The sequence below is a fragment of the Cryptotermes secundus genome, unplaced genomic scaffold (genome assembly GCF_002891405.2).
Source record: "Cryptotermes secundus unplaced genomic scaffold, Csec_1.0 scaffold584, whole genome shotgun sequence".
In the NCBI taxonomy this organism is placed as follows: Eukaryota; Metazoa; Arthropoda; class Insecta; order Blattodea; family Kalotermitidae; genus Cryptotermes; species Cryptotermes secundus.
The window spans coordinates 1559312-1572436 of record NW_019735468.1 but is presented as its reverse complement, the minus strand read 5'-3'; the positions used below and the strand labels follow the sequence as shown (position 1 = coordinate 1572436).

The window sequence follows — 13125 nt, the reverse complement described above, 5'->3', positions numbered from 1 at the left end:
ATGTAGAGAGAAACCTACAATTGTTCCTGTGCGTAAGCACATGGCCATGAAAACGTACACATGTCTGGATGTAATGTTACGCATTTTTGAACTCCAGACTAGATTAAAGTTAATAGCATCCTCCTCCGGCCGTTTTATCCCCCAGGAAATAGCCCCCGATATCCATAAGATAGAAGACTATGTGGATCTCCGAGTCGGTTTGTTGGTGATGGCAGTGGGGAGGGGGGCACTGCCCCTCACAAACATAAGTGAGAAATCTTAATGCTGAGCTAAACATGTCACCTGGATAAAGAGACAAGGAAGTAAAACATAAGAATCTGAACTACGCATTTTTAATAGGTCAATATTCTGAAAATGTTAAATCTGCTTATACTAAAGTGCACCACCACTGGGCCCTATCCTAAGGTAACTCAGCCCATTTCATGCTTTAGAAACCTATTTGCACAAAATCCATAATTTTTCTTGCATTTTCCTCCAGCTTTCTTCTCGATGTTCAAGTGGCCAGCTTCCAAAGCGTTTAACTCCATCAGAGTCTGAAATACACATCATCTGAATTCCCCAGCATTTTATGGAACCCGAAGATTCATTAAGTGTTCACAAGAGCCTTCCAATGGTCCCTATCCTGAGCCATATCAATCCAATTTATACCATCACATCCAATCTCTCTATGATCCATTTTAATATTGTCCACCCACCTATGCCTTGGTCTTCCTAGTGGTCTATTTCCTTCTGACTTTCCTTCTCACATCATCTGAATGAGAGAATTAAATTCGAAACGGGATGGTACTTAGATCACTGTTGCTGAGAGCGGAAAATTCTCTAGGAGCGTCAGGCCTCTCATCACAGCTAAAACAATGGGGCGGGGCTCCAGACAACCATGGCAGCTTGTGGGGTACTCCATTCAACAATCACAACTTCGAATTCCAATCAAATTAGACAACGAAGCAGCGAAAAATGTGACGTAATAAATGGAGAGTCGTGAGTACATTTCCAGACAGCGAATTTATTCAGCGAGTACACTGGTCTGTTGCACATGCTCTCCCAACAAGACTCAGACAGACGTCGCCAGGCGCCATTGAAGAATGGCGTGATCAACTGTACCATTACTTACTTACTTACTTACTTACTTACTCATGGAGCTGAACCCTTCTGGAGGAGCCGCCAATTCTGCAGCTACTAGAGAATTTCTCAGCATTTTATGGAACCCGAAGGTTCATTACCGTGTTCACAAGAGCCCTCCACTGGTCCCTATCCCGAGTCAGATCAATCCAATCCATACCATCCCATCCTATCTCTCTAAGATCCATTCTAATATTGTCCACCCACCTACGTCTTGGTCTTCCCAGTGGTCTCATTCCTTCTGGCTTTCCCACCAATATCCTGCACGCATTCCTCGTCTCCCCCATTCGTGCTACATGCCCTGCCCACCTCATCCTCCTTCACTTGATCATTCTAATTGTATGTACTTGGATGAGAGTACAAGTTATGAAGCTCCTCATTGTGTAGTTCTCTCCAACCTCCTGTCACCTCATCCCTCTTAGGTCCAAATATTCTCCTCAACACCCTGTTCTCAAACATCCTCAGTCTATGTTCCTCTCTTAATATCAGAGACCAAGTTTCACACCTATACAGAACCACAGGGCAAATTATAGTTTTGTATATTATAATTTTTATGTCTTTCGACAGCAGACGATAAGAAAAAAGGTTCTGGACTGAATGGTAACAAGCATTACCCGAGTTCAATCTCCTCTTAATTTCCTCCTGAATCAGGTTTCGATGTGTTATCATTGTTCCCAAATATCTGAACTGTGCAACATTTTCAGAACAACTGTTTCCTATCCAACTGTACCATTACAAGAACAAAACTCGCTTCTCTTACTTGCTTCATTTTCATCTTCTTCTCCTCCGTCTACTCAAGACATGGACGTTTGTCTGCCTTTATTCTGTGTTTGTGTTGTTCTGTGTGTAGGTAACGGCCTTGCGGCGGGCTGATCCCCCGTCCAAGGAGTTTTACAGTCTGTGTAAAAAAAATATTACGAAACTGAAGAAGAGGCCAGATCCCAACAGAGGGCTGTAAAGCCATTGAGAATGTATGAATGTTCTTATGTTGCTTACTTACCAGTATTCTTTCATTCTGTATTTCCCCTTGGTCTTAGTACATGTTTTTAAAAAACCTTGTGCTAAACTTTTCCCCCCTTTTTTCAGTACTTTCTTACCCTCAATCCAGTTTCTTTCTTTAGCCCATTTTTGTATCATGTCTTTTTTTAGGTTTCTTTTACGACGGTGTCAGTAGCGAGAATATATGGAGTCGAATGATGGGATAGTAGAGGAATGATGAATTGGGAAGAATTTGTAAGGAAGGGGTTGTAGTCTAATTGAGGTGCTACCTGGTATTTTCCCTGGAGGACTAAGGAAAACCACAAAAAAGAACTCTGGTTAGTCGGTGTTCCAACCGAGATTCGAATGGTGTACACACCAAACACGAGTTCAGTGCTTTACCATTACGCCAACTTGCTCGGCTGCGAGGAGTCACTTTTTTTCCTTCTTCCTCTCGCTCCAACTTTGGAGCATAGGCCTGCTTTCTCAGTTTCATGATTATTTTATAGGCGGCAGGACCCCTTGGACGGGTGATCAGCTCGTCGCAAGGCCTCTACCTAAACACAGGACAACACAAACACAGAATAAACTCATATACAAACCAAACATCCATGCTTTGTGTGGTATTCCAACCCACGATCCCGGCTTCCGAGCGAAAACAGTATATGCATTAGACCGCTCGGCTACCGTGACCGGCAGAAGACACTATACGACTTCAGTAACTGGGATAACTGTGAAATTGTTCTTCACTCATCATTTTAAGGTACTTTTCAGGATGTGTCGTTAAGAACCCAATGGAAAATGGACTCGACTTCACAGAGTTTTTTCTTCTTTAAACGCAAAATAAGAACATACATGTAACTGAGATGCCTGTCTTCCTGACACACAATTATTTTACTCGCTTGCAGATACGGGTTGAACGGCCGAGGCGTCGGACCTCGAGTCCCCGTAGGCTCAAGGCTTTCCCATTCTTCACGTCGTCCAGACCGGCCTTATGCCCCACCGGTCCTCCTAACCAAAAGGCAAAATAAAGGTAAAGTTGTCCCTGTGTTTAACTAATTAAGCACTACGCCATGAAGACGTATGGGGGAGTGGATGTATACATCTACATTTTCTTGGCCTCGGTTGGAGGTGAGTGGTCAGCTTGTCTCCACGGCCGTTTTAACCCCGGGAAAGAGCCCCCGGTACCCACTGGATAGGAGGTTGGGTGGGTACCGGGGCTAAAGCGGCCGGGGAGAGAAGCTGACCACTCACTTCCAAATAGTTCCGAGGCCAAAGAAACGTACAGCCGTATAACTCCCGCATAACACTTTATGATGTAATGCTTAATTTTTTAAGCACAGAGACAACTTTACTCCTATTTTACCTGCTTAGAATACCGGTTTCTGGAGACAACACGTCGATATATATGAAAAAATTCAGATATGGAATTCATCACTGAAGACATAAGATGCTGCTGAACCGAAAGGCAAAAATTCTGAATTCAATCTGGTCTAATTTCTTCGTGCTTATACTTAAGTTTGTTATTATTAAGTAAGATTTGAGGTTTACACGGCAGTGACTATGAAGAATGCTGTATTCTGGGGTGTGGCGCCGTGTAGATCTTGTGTGAAGCGACGTTTCAGATAAACTTATCGCCTCCATTTTTAGGGTAGAAGAATCCGCGAACGAGGAACCTGCGTGCAGATTGCAGTCACCCACTCACGCTGGTTCCTCGTTCGCGGATTTTTCTACCCTGAAAATGGAGGCGATACGTTCATCCGAAACGTCGGTTCACACAAGACCTACACTGCGCCACATCTCAGAAGAAAGCATTATTTGTTATTACTATTTCCATAGAGACCCATTTTAATTCTAAGATATTTTTGGGGGTTTGTTTAGGTAAAGTTGAGGGTGTTTCAGAACAGGGTGTTAAGATGAATATTTGGACCGAAGAGGGATGAAGTGACAGGAGGTCGGAGAAAACTACAAAATGAGGAGCTTCATAACTTGTACTCTTCTCCAAGTATTATTAGAATGATCAAGTCAAGGAGGATGAGGTGGGAAGGACATGTAGCACGAATGGAGGAGAAGCGCAATGCATATACGATATTGGTAGGAAAGCCGGAAGGAAAGACACCACTGGGAAGACCAAGGCGTAGGTGGGTGGACAATATTAAAATGGATCTTAGAGAGATAGGATGGGATGATATGGGTTGGATTGATCTGGCTCAGGATAGGGACAAGTTGACGGCTCTTGTGAACACGGCAATGAAGATTCGGGTTCTATAAAATGTTGGGAAGTTCTTGAGTAGCTGCGTAATCAGCGGCTTTTCATGAGGGGCTCAGCTCCATGAGTGAGTTGTGGAAAACGTCTTCATTAAACACATACTTCAGATGGAAAATCACTTTATATATAGCCTGGGCTACTGACGACTTCGAATGGTCACAAGTGTAAATAAAGAGGAAGGAATATTATCGCAAGAACGCCTTCTACTGCACACGCATCAACGTCGCTGAAAAGTGAACACCTGTATCAAGAAGCAAATCAAGGTCACCTTCGTCCGTCGTCATTCATATGTTTCGCTGGTGACATGCACACTCTTAGCAATCGAACGCCCTAGTTTCTCGGTCATGTAACTGAGTTACAGAGATGTAACAGTCGAAATGGGCAAAGAGTGCTAATACAGGTTATGCAGACCTACGTATATAACCGTCATTATATTCCGATAAATATTAAATCTTGTACCATATTGTATAAATAGCAATATCAAAAGGAGGCCGTACATGACAACATCCGGATGCACTTCCCAGTTTATCCTTCGCAAATTCTTTGCTTCACTTCGTGACGCAAGGGTTACTAATCACGTTTTTTAATGGTAAAATTGTCCCTGCGCTTAACTAATTAAGCACTACGACATGAAGGCGTGTGAGGGAGTGGATGTATAGATCCACATTTTCTTGACCTCGGCACTAGCTGGAGGTGAGTGGTCAGCTTCACGCCCCGGCCGCTTTACCACCGGGGAAAGAGCCCCCGGTACCCGTTGCATAGGAGGCTTCGTAGACCCCAGAGCCGGTCTGGACCACGTGCAGAAGAGAAAATTCTTGACCCTACCGGGACTCGAACTCCGACCCCTCGGTAGGCCAGCCCGTAGCCAGTCGCTATACCGACTGCGCTAGTCATGGGTGGACTGTAATTGATCATATTCTTTAAACACTTCTTCACTTAGTTCATTTTTCTCACTTTACATGCCAGTTCACTCCAACCCTCACAGAGGCATACATATGATTTAGAATAAATTAAGCATTACCATCAAATATACAACAACCCCTTCAATAACTTTCCTTCCGTTTCCCTTCCCTACTTTAACTCTGAATACAGCAGTCCAAATTTTGGATCAACGATGTTCTGTATCTTACACGTGAATCAGTTGTAATATCCTGGAAGAGCACAATAAGATTTATTCTAACCCATCTTTCCATCTTTCGCAATTTACTTCTGCAACACTCATAAATCTGTACGGCATAATCTTAGTAGTTGCTAGGTTGTCGTTTTCCAGTCTATAAATAAATGAATTAGAGAATGTTATCCTGAAATAAGCCACAAGTTTCGGAGTCGTTACACAACTTATTAATATATCAATTACCAATGTCGTGCTTTAAAATCAGCAAGGATTTCTTCCAGCTATTTTTTCGACTCGCCACTCACATTCATGATGGCCGTAATTAACTCCAGTAACTTATTCAGCGTCGATAGATAACAACAGAATCTGAAGTATAATATTAAGTGCAACAACTCACGAATACTTCTCAATAATCCCAACAAAATCATTATTTGTAATAATCTGTAATCATCACGACTTAAATTATTTGTACAGTCTCATTTAACTCGAGTAACCGGGCACAGTTGACCGCGTTTTTCTCCCGCCCTTAAGAAAAAGCGATCAGCACAACTTCTATCATTCCAAGGCAATGATTACCTACAGAATTAAAGTAATTAAAAGAACATGCAAGATAACACAAAGTCAGTTAATCTAATTTTAAACACCACTTACATGGACTGAAAACTGTAGCTCTTTCAGATGTAATACGAAACTGCACACACGAAACAAACACAACACCAACATCAAGGCTTGTCGCGCTGACACCTGTGCACAGTGAGCTGGATAGCAACAGGGCGCTTTCATGAAGCTCAACGGTTTTCAGCAAAGATCAAAATACAGACTCAAAGATTAAGGACAGTTAGACGTGGAAGGATGTAATTTTACGAAGGCCGTGTCATTCTATAACAGCGCAACCAGAGGCTAGCTTCTAAAACCCGCACAGACAATATGTAAACCTAAATACCACGTCCCTATTATTTATTCTTATAGGATACATAATCCTCAAGGCTCTGTCTATTCGTGTAATATTCATTTGCGCCGTCAGGCTTTTCTTTCTGGGACTGAGACTATTTTTACTGGCCGTCCTTGATCATTCAGGTAGGGCATTCTTCAATGTTTCTAACGGTAATTAATTAATATTTTCCATATTTCCCCATTTTCTTTAATTCTGATTTCCTTCAAACTCCCGGGGGGTGTGGGTTCAGATACCTAGTTCCATCTATCCGCCCTTTGGGGCCCGTCGTATTATGGTTCTATAAGCCACTCACAGGTGGGATTGCATCAGACTTTCAACTAACATAGACTTGCTTATAAAAAAGACACTGATTCTTGTCTTCAAATATCTCAAATCGCGGCAAAATTCCGTAGGTTCTAACCCCAAGGCAATTCTTTGCACACTGCTATATATACAGTTTTAGTCTTCTAAAAGTTAAGTCGAAGAGAAAATGGTAAATAACAATAAAATTATTTTCTGCGGCGAGTTACAGGGAAAATAAATAAATAGGGAAATTTCCAATATTTAATACAGAGTGCTAAAAATATATATACGAGTATATATACTGTAGCAGGAAGTTTTATCTTCTCCATAATAATTCAGAGAGGAAGCGGAAGATAATAAAAATGTCCAAGAAAATGAAATATTTACCTTAGGGTATGTCTCGGCCTTGAAACGAAGACCAGCAGAAAATTGCTTCTCTGTACACAGTAGTCACAGGGAGACAAACCCATCCTCTTGCCGAAGAGGAGGCCCCCTTTCAACACATATACATGATCTTGGAAGAAAACAAAAATGGATCCCGAGGTTGCCTGAAACCAAGAATGACGGTGCTGGCGAAGGCCAGCAGCAAGTTGCTGCTCTACTCTGTTCTTCTCACAACAGATAGTCGTGAGCCGGTAGTCAGTTTGAGTAAGGAAGGAAAAAATCGTCATAGTTAGAAGCCGTTAACAAACAACGACTGAAACGGCTTATTTTGTACTGTAGTTATTTATAGAGTGTGTAGATTAGTGAAAGCGCTATAACTATTCATTTTTATGCGTCATGAGTTTACAATAAATTTACTAATCAGTGCAAACCACGTGTCTGGTCACTACACATGACAGTATTATGGTCTGAATTAACCTGTGCCTCTTCAGAGCTCACCACAGACACGTCTTCATCACGGCATTATTAAGAAGCCGCCATCCACTTCAAACCCTGCTGATTGTTCCCATAAACCTCAAGCTAAGCTACATTTATACGATGAAGTAGCATCACGTCTCATCTTGTTCCATACGCTTAACAAGGGAGAGGAACCTCACCGTCTCTCGGATAGCTTTATACGAAAGAGAGAGAGGGTTTCACGATGATTGCTACCCACCACCTCTTGGCGCCACTCTGCTTACATACTTAACATTCTTCCGGCAGAATGATACAAACTTTCATAAAAACATTTGGTTTTTCTTCTCCCTTCAACCGTCACTGACTTCCACGGTCCTCGCGGGTTTCTCATTCTTGTTTCCCTGTGTCTTGAATTGGGATGTGTTCCAGGTAAGAGACTGCAGTTCGAATGTTTGTGTACGCATGACAATGTGTGGCTTGAAATGTTGTTCACTGACAAGAACTGAACTGAATGGCGACACTGAAATTTGTGCCAGTTTTTAATAACGAATTCCTGAATATTGTTTTATTTTCATCGGCATTGCCTCCTATAAAAAGAAGTAAAAGAACTAGAAATCAGAAATTTGACTGCGTGGCCCCCACATAGCATTTCGATAATAAACAGATGCCAAGCATTCCTGTCAGAATGCAAGAAATTGAAGGCTGCTTTTATGTTGAAATATTTTAATTTGTTTGTTCCTTTTGATGTTTTAGAATCGGTTCTTACTATTTGTACCATAGAGTAATGGTCTGCAAACAACGTCAAGTGTACCCACACTGATCGAGACTGCAGATAATTGATCACAGCCAAGTCAAGGGCCACGACAATAATGACTCAGTTTTCCGAAGTGGAATCTTCCTTCCAGAAAACTGTATATTGCTTGAAGATTTATCGGCTAACAATTCTTTTCATCTTATTATTTCTCCTTTGTGTGCTACATGTCTCACCCACTCCGTTTCTCTTCTTTTAATCATCGTAACAATTTCAAGTGAAGGAGAGAAGTTGGAACACTCGTCGTTGCATGGTTTTACTCCGTCATAAAGGATTAGACGTCTAAAAGCCTGTTACTTCCCCTCTCATAGGACCAAATATCTTCCTTAGGGCTTTGATCTCAGACACTCGATCTCTGAGCGAGAAAATAGACTCCACATATAGGTGTGATATGAAACGAAAGTTTCGTACACGGTTATTTTCCGATCACATTGGCCGCGCGGTCTAAGGGGGCCCATACACGTACGAATCTGGCTCGCGAGTCCGACTTGGCTCGGGTTCCAATGAGCCAGACTCGTCCGTGTGTGGGTCGCCACGCTCATACGTGTGTGATGAAATTAATCCGAGCCCGGCTCCTCGCCGAGCTGGACTCGCGAGCCAGACTCGTACGTGTGTGGGCCCCCTAAGACATGAACTGTATTCATCCACTCAAACACTGGGATCGCCGGTTCGAATTTCACTCGAGGCATTGATATCTGTCTGCATTTATTCTATCCTTGTGTCGTCCTGTGTATGTAGCGGCTTTGCCGCGAGCTGCTCCCCCACCAAAGGAGTCCTACCGACTATCTATATGATAAAGAAAATGTACAAGCGAATCAGAGACCAGGCTTCATCATGGACTGCAGCACCCACAGAAAAAAAAACTAAGGCTATTTAATTAGTTACTTGACGAGAACATAAGATGCGTTTGTTCTCAGTTCGTATGAATCCAGAGACAATTGTGGGAAAGTTACTGTTTTTATTTGAGGTCAGATGGGTCAGTTGCAGCGTGACCACCGGCCCAAAACGTGATGCAAGAAATATTACGTAGTTAAAAAGTTTTTAAGCGGCTGTCAAGAAAATCTGTACCACATGATCCAACATTTGGTCTAGTACTGCTTAATTTGAACGGGATATTCTGACCTCTGTTTGTTACGCTCAACTAACTAACTCCATGGAGATGAGCCCGTCTTGAAAAGCCGCCAGTCGCTCAGCTACTCAAGAATTTTCCAATAGTTTATGAAAACTTTAAGTTCATTATCATTTTCACAACAGTCCGACACTGGTCCCTATTCTGAGCCAGATAAATCCATTACATACCACCCCAAATCTCATATGGATTTTACTTAGCTTAGGTAGTTTATTCAAAGAATCCGCCCAAGTCCGAGGACCTTTCGTGACATTTCGTAACAAAATTATTAGCCCCACAATCAACCCCAAAACTGTAGGACCATCCGTTGTCAGCTTTTCGCTACTGCTTATTCAATATATTCGCAGCTTCCCTCCATATCTGGAGGCCGTCTCCTCCATCCGCAACCTGAGGACGCGCCATGCCGGGGTGACAAGGGACACACTAACACACTGGATTGCCTTCCTCAAGACAGCCAAACTGAGCGCGACGCCTGACTCATTCGACTTTCCCGTAGTCACCTGTAGGCAAGCAAATAAGAACAGCAAATACGTGTACTAGGACCATGAATTTACAAAATCTATTTCATTTCTCGCTTTCATTCCCTCCCCCCCCTTTTTTTTTGGAGGGGGGTTAGGATTCTATTTCCATATTTATATTTGTACAGTAAAATAAAAATTAATAAATGGCCGAAAAATCAGTACTAATTATATTGTATGAGTAGGAATGTCTATGCGGGACATCGTAGCCCACTTTTCTATTAGATGCCTCTTAGGGCACTTGGCGACCCTATAAAGGACATACTCAACAGCAGCAGACTCAGCTGTACCAGACCACGAACATCACCGTAACCGAACACAGAGCAGACATAAATGAAGCTTTGCTCTGTCCGTAGTTCGATGCCCAGGTTGATGGAGCAGCTAGCAGATGTTTCACCCTGGGTGGCAGTGCTGGGCCCTCCGCCCACTGCCCGCTCTTGTGTGGTCCGGCCGGCCGGCCAGCGGCAATTTCCAGCACACGGGGCTAGTCTACATTCATGATTCATAACGTCCGAATGAAATAATGTCTGATTTCTTCCCTTTCGATGCTTTCCCACCACCGACTCTGACGGTTACCACGCCGTGTGGTCTGATAAAAAGTTACCAGCGTTCTCGCGGAACTTGCTGTCTCTATCTCCACTTGGGACGTGCAGCCGTGTAGTCTGGTAGAAAGTTACAAACGTTCCAGAGGAACTCGATGTCTCCAACTTCAACTCTGAAGATGGTGATAGCAGGTAAATCCGAAACGTTTGTAACTTTCTACCAGACTACACAGCGTCACGTCTCTGAAGACTGTGATGTTGATATTCACCATCCTCATAGACGCAGAACTCACAAAGAAAATTTCCTCCTGCTTCTTAGGTTTCAACATAGGATCCGAAAGGGAGCGGTTGTGACTAAGTTCAAGGTAAGGCCGCGCTATATCTCAAGCGGTTAGTCGCTGGCTTCCCACCGCGGCGGCCCGGGTTCAATCCCGGGTTTGGTCAAGTGGGATTTGTGGTGGACAAAGTGGCGCTGGTGCGGGTTTTCTCCGAGTACTTCGGTTTCCCCTGCCTATGTTCATTCCACTAAATTATCCAGCAGCATAATAAACCGGAACAGGTACAATAGGCCAATCAGTGGCCGCCGTGCCTAGTGGACCCAGCTGGACTCCACCCCCCAATAAGAGAATTAAAAAAAAGTTCAAGGTATCCCAACATTTGCCTGGAAGTAGAATCGAACCCTAGACATTATGAACATAAAACAGAAATGTTGACCCCTGGACTCTCCTATCCGTTGCAGTATTTTCTGTACAAGAATTTGTTCGCGCCTCGAGTACAGCTCACTGGCTTAAGCAAATTCCCAGTACCACCGCGTGGATCCGAGATCCGTTTTGAAGAAAAAGATGTTTAGCCTCGATATCTTGCTGTTTGTGTTTGTAACTGACTTCCCAGGATTTTATAAAATCAAGGGAAAATGAATTTACACGTCTTGTAGTGAGAAGGTGCAACACGTAGAACATGACGGAAGGAGAAACAGTTTGCAGCTTTCAAATTCAATCAAATTACGGCCCTCTAGTAGACAGCCAAGCGGAAAGTGACGCAAGTTCGCTTAAAAACTAATTAAAGAATGACAATTACTGGATAGAATGTAGAAAAATATATGTTCTTATATATCTGCTTCAGGAAATAACATATAAATACACCTATATACACATGCTTAATAAAATAAAGTATATATATACAGAGGTTACATAGAAAGATTTCTTCTGAAAATGTTTGGCTCCACTCTTAGACTGTTTTAGCCAGAGGATCATAGCATACAGCACACCGGCAGACGTGCGACTTTTGATTTCTTACAAGTTTGACGCATAAACCGTTTGCCTATGCACACCGAGTGAAAGAGAAATGTGTGTGTGTGTGTGTACATGTGTACGTACGTATATAAAAGCGGCCTCAGGTTGCAGACTGAGAAAACGGTCTTCAAATATAGAGAGAGTAAAAAAAAAAAAAGGTAAAATTGTCCGATAAATGATACAGAATCCGTCCCAAGTGCAAACAATATATATTATATGTCCTTGATCTTGTTCTCCTCTACATTACATGTTTCGGCCTCTAACGGCCATCATCAGGTGTATACTCTTACGTTACTGCCCCACTGAACCCAGCCTAAAACAGGATGCTTAAATATAATATTGTAAAATTGTCCCTTTGTTTAATTAATTAACCAACACGCCATGAAGAGATATGGAGACGTGGAGGTACAGCTACATCATTCCTTACCTTGGCATTAGATTGAGATGATTAGCCAGTTTCACGTCCTGGGGGTAAAGCGGCGTGAAGCCAATTTACCCCAGGGGAAAGAGATCCCGATACCCGTTGGATAAGAGGCTGAGTCGGCCTCAGCGTTGGTCTAGAAGCAATGGAGTAAGAAAAAATGCCTTGCCCCTACTGGGAATGCAACCTCGGCCATCCGCCCACGGCCAATCTCTGCACCGACTGAGCGATCCAGGATCCCCTTGATACATAGCAATCGCAGACAGCCGTTAAGGGGGTTTCTCCCGTTTGTGGGTTCTACGGGGACTATGTTACGAAATGTCATACAAGGATTCCGGTTAGTTCTTTGGAACGATGAGCAACGGAAAATATGTAATGGGAGAGGTAGGAAATACAAAGGCCTACAAAATTTTTGTCGGAAACCCTGAAGGAAAAAAAACATATTGGAGGACCTAGACGTAGACGGGAGGATGACATTATAGTGTATATTAATAAACTGGAAGCGAGTTAGTGGGCTGAATTCAAGTGGTCCAGGAAAGGATCCATGGACTTCATTTATTTATCTAACGGTTTACTTAGCGAAGCAGTCAATATCAGAGGAAATTTATAGCTCCAGTGTTAGTGAATACTGAGTTGGAAGGATGCACAAAAGTCTGCCGCGGCCCTAATTTATGGTAGTATCCCATTACTTTCATGAAGAGACTGAGGAAAACCTTGGAAACTTCAGTAAGGATACCCGGAGTCCGGATCAAAATTTGAACCAGGAGTGCTAATGGCTCGACCGTGGCACACGGGTGGTCCAGTGACGGGCTTTCTTGAACGCGTAATGGACCTTCTAGTTTCGCAAAAGTTGGT

General features: G+C 43.0%; 1 long non-coding RNA gene across 1 annotated transcript in view; it reads right to left on the bottom strand.

The window, feature by feature from the left end:
- Window positions 1-6201, bottom strand: part of LOC117282705 — a 156619-nt gene extending 150418 nt beyond the window's left edge. Inside the window, exon 1 of the long non-coding RNA XR_004513546.1 lies at window positions 6132-6201. This is a non-coding gene — a long non-coding RNA (uncharacterized LOC117282705). The remainder of the gene's footprint in view (window positions 1-6131) is intronic.
- Between the last annotated feature and the right edge of the window lie 6924 nt (window positions 6202-13125).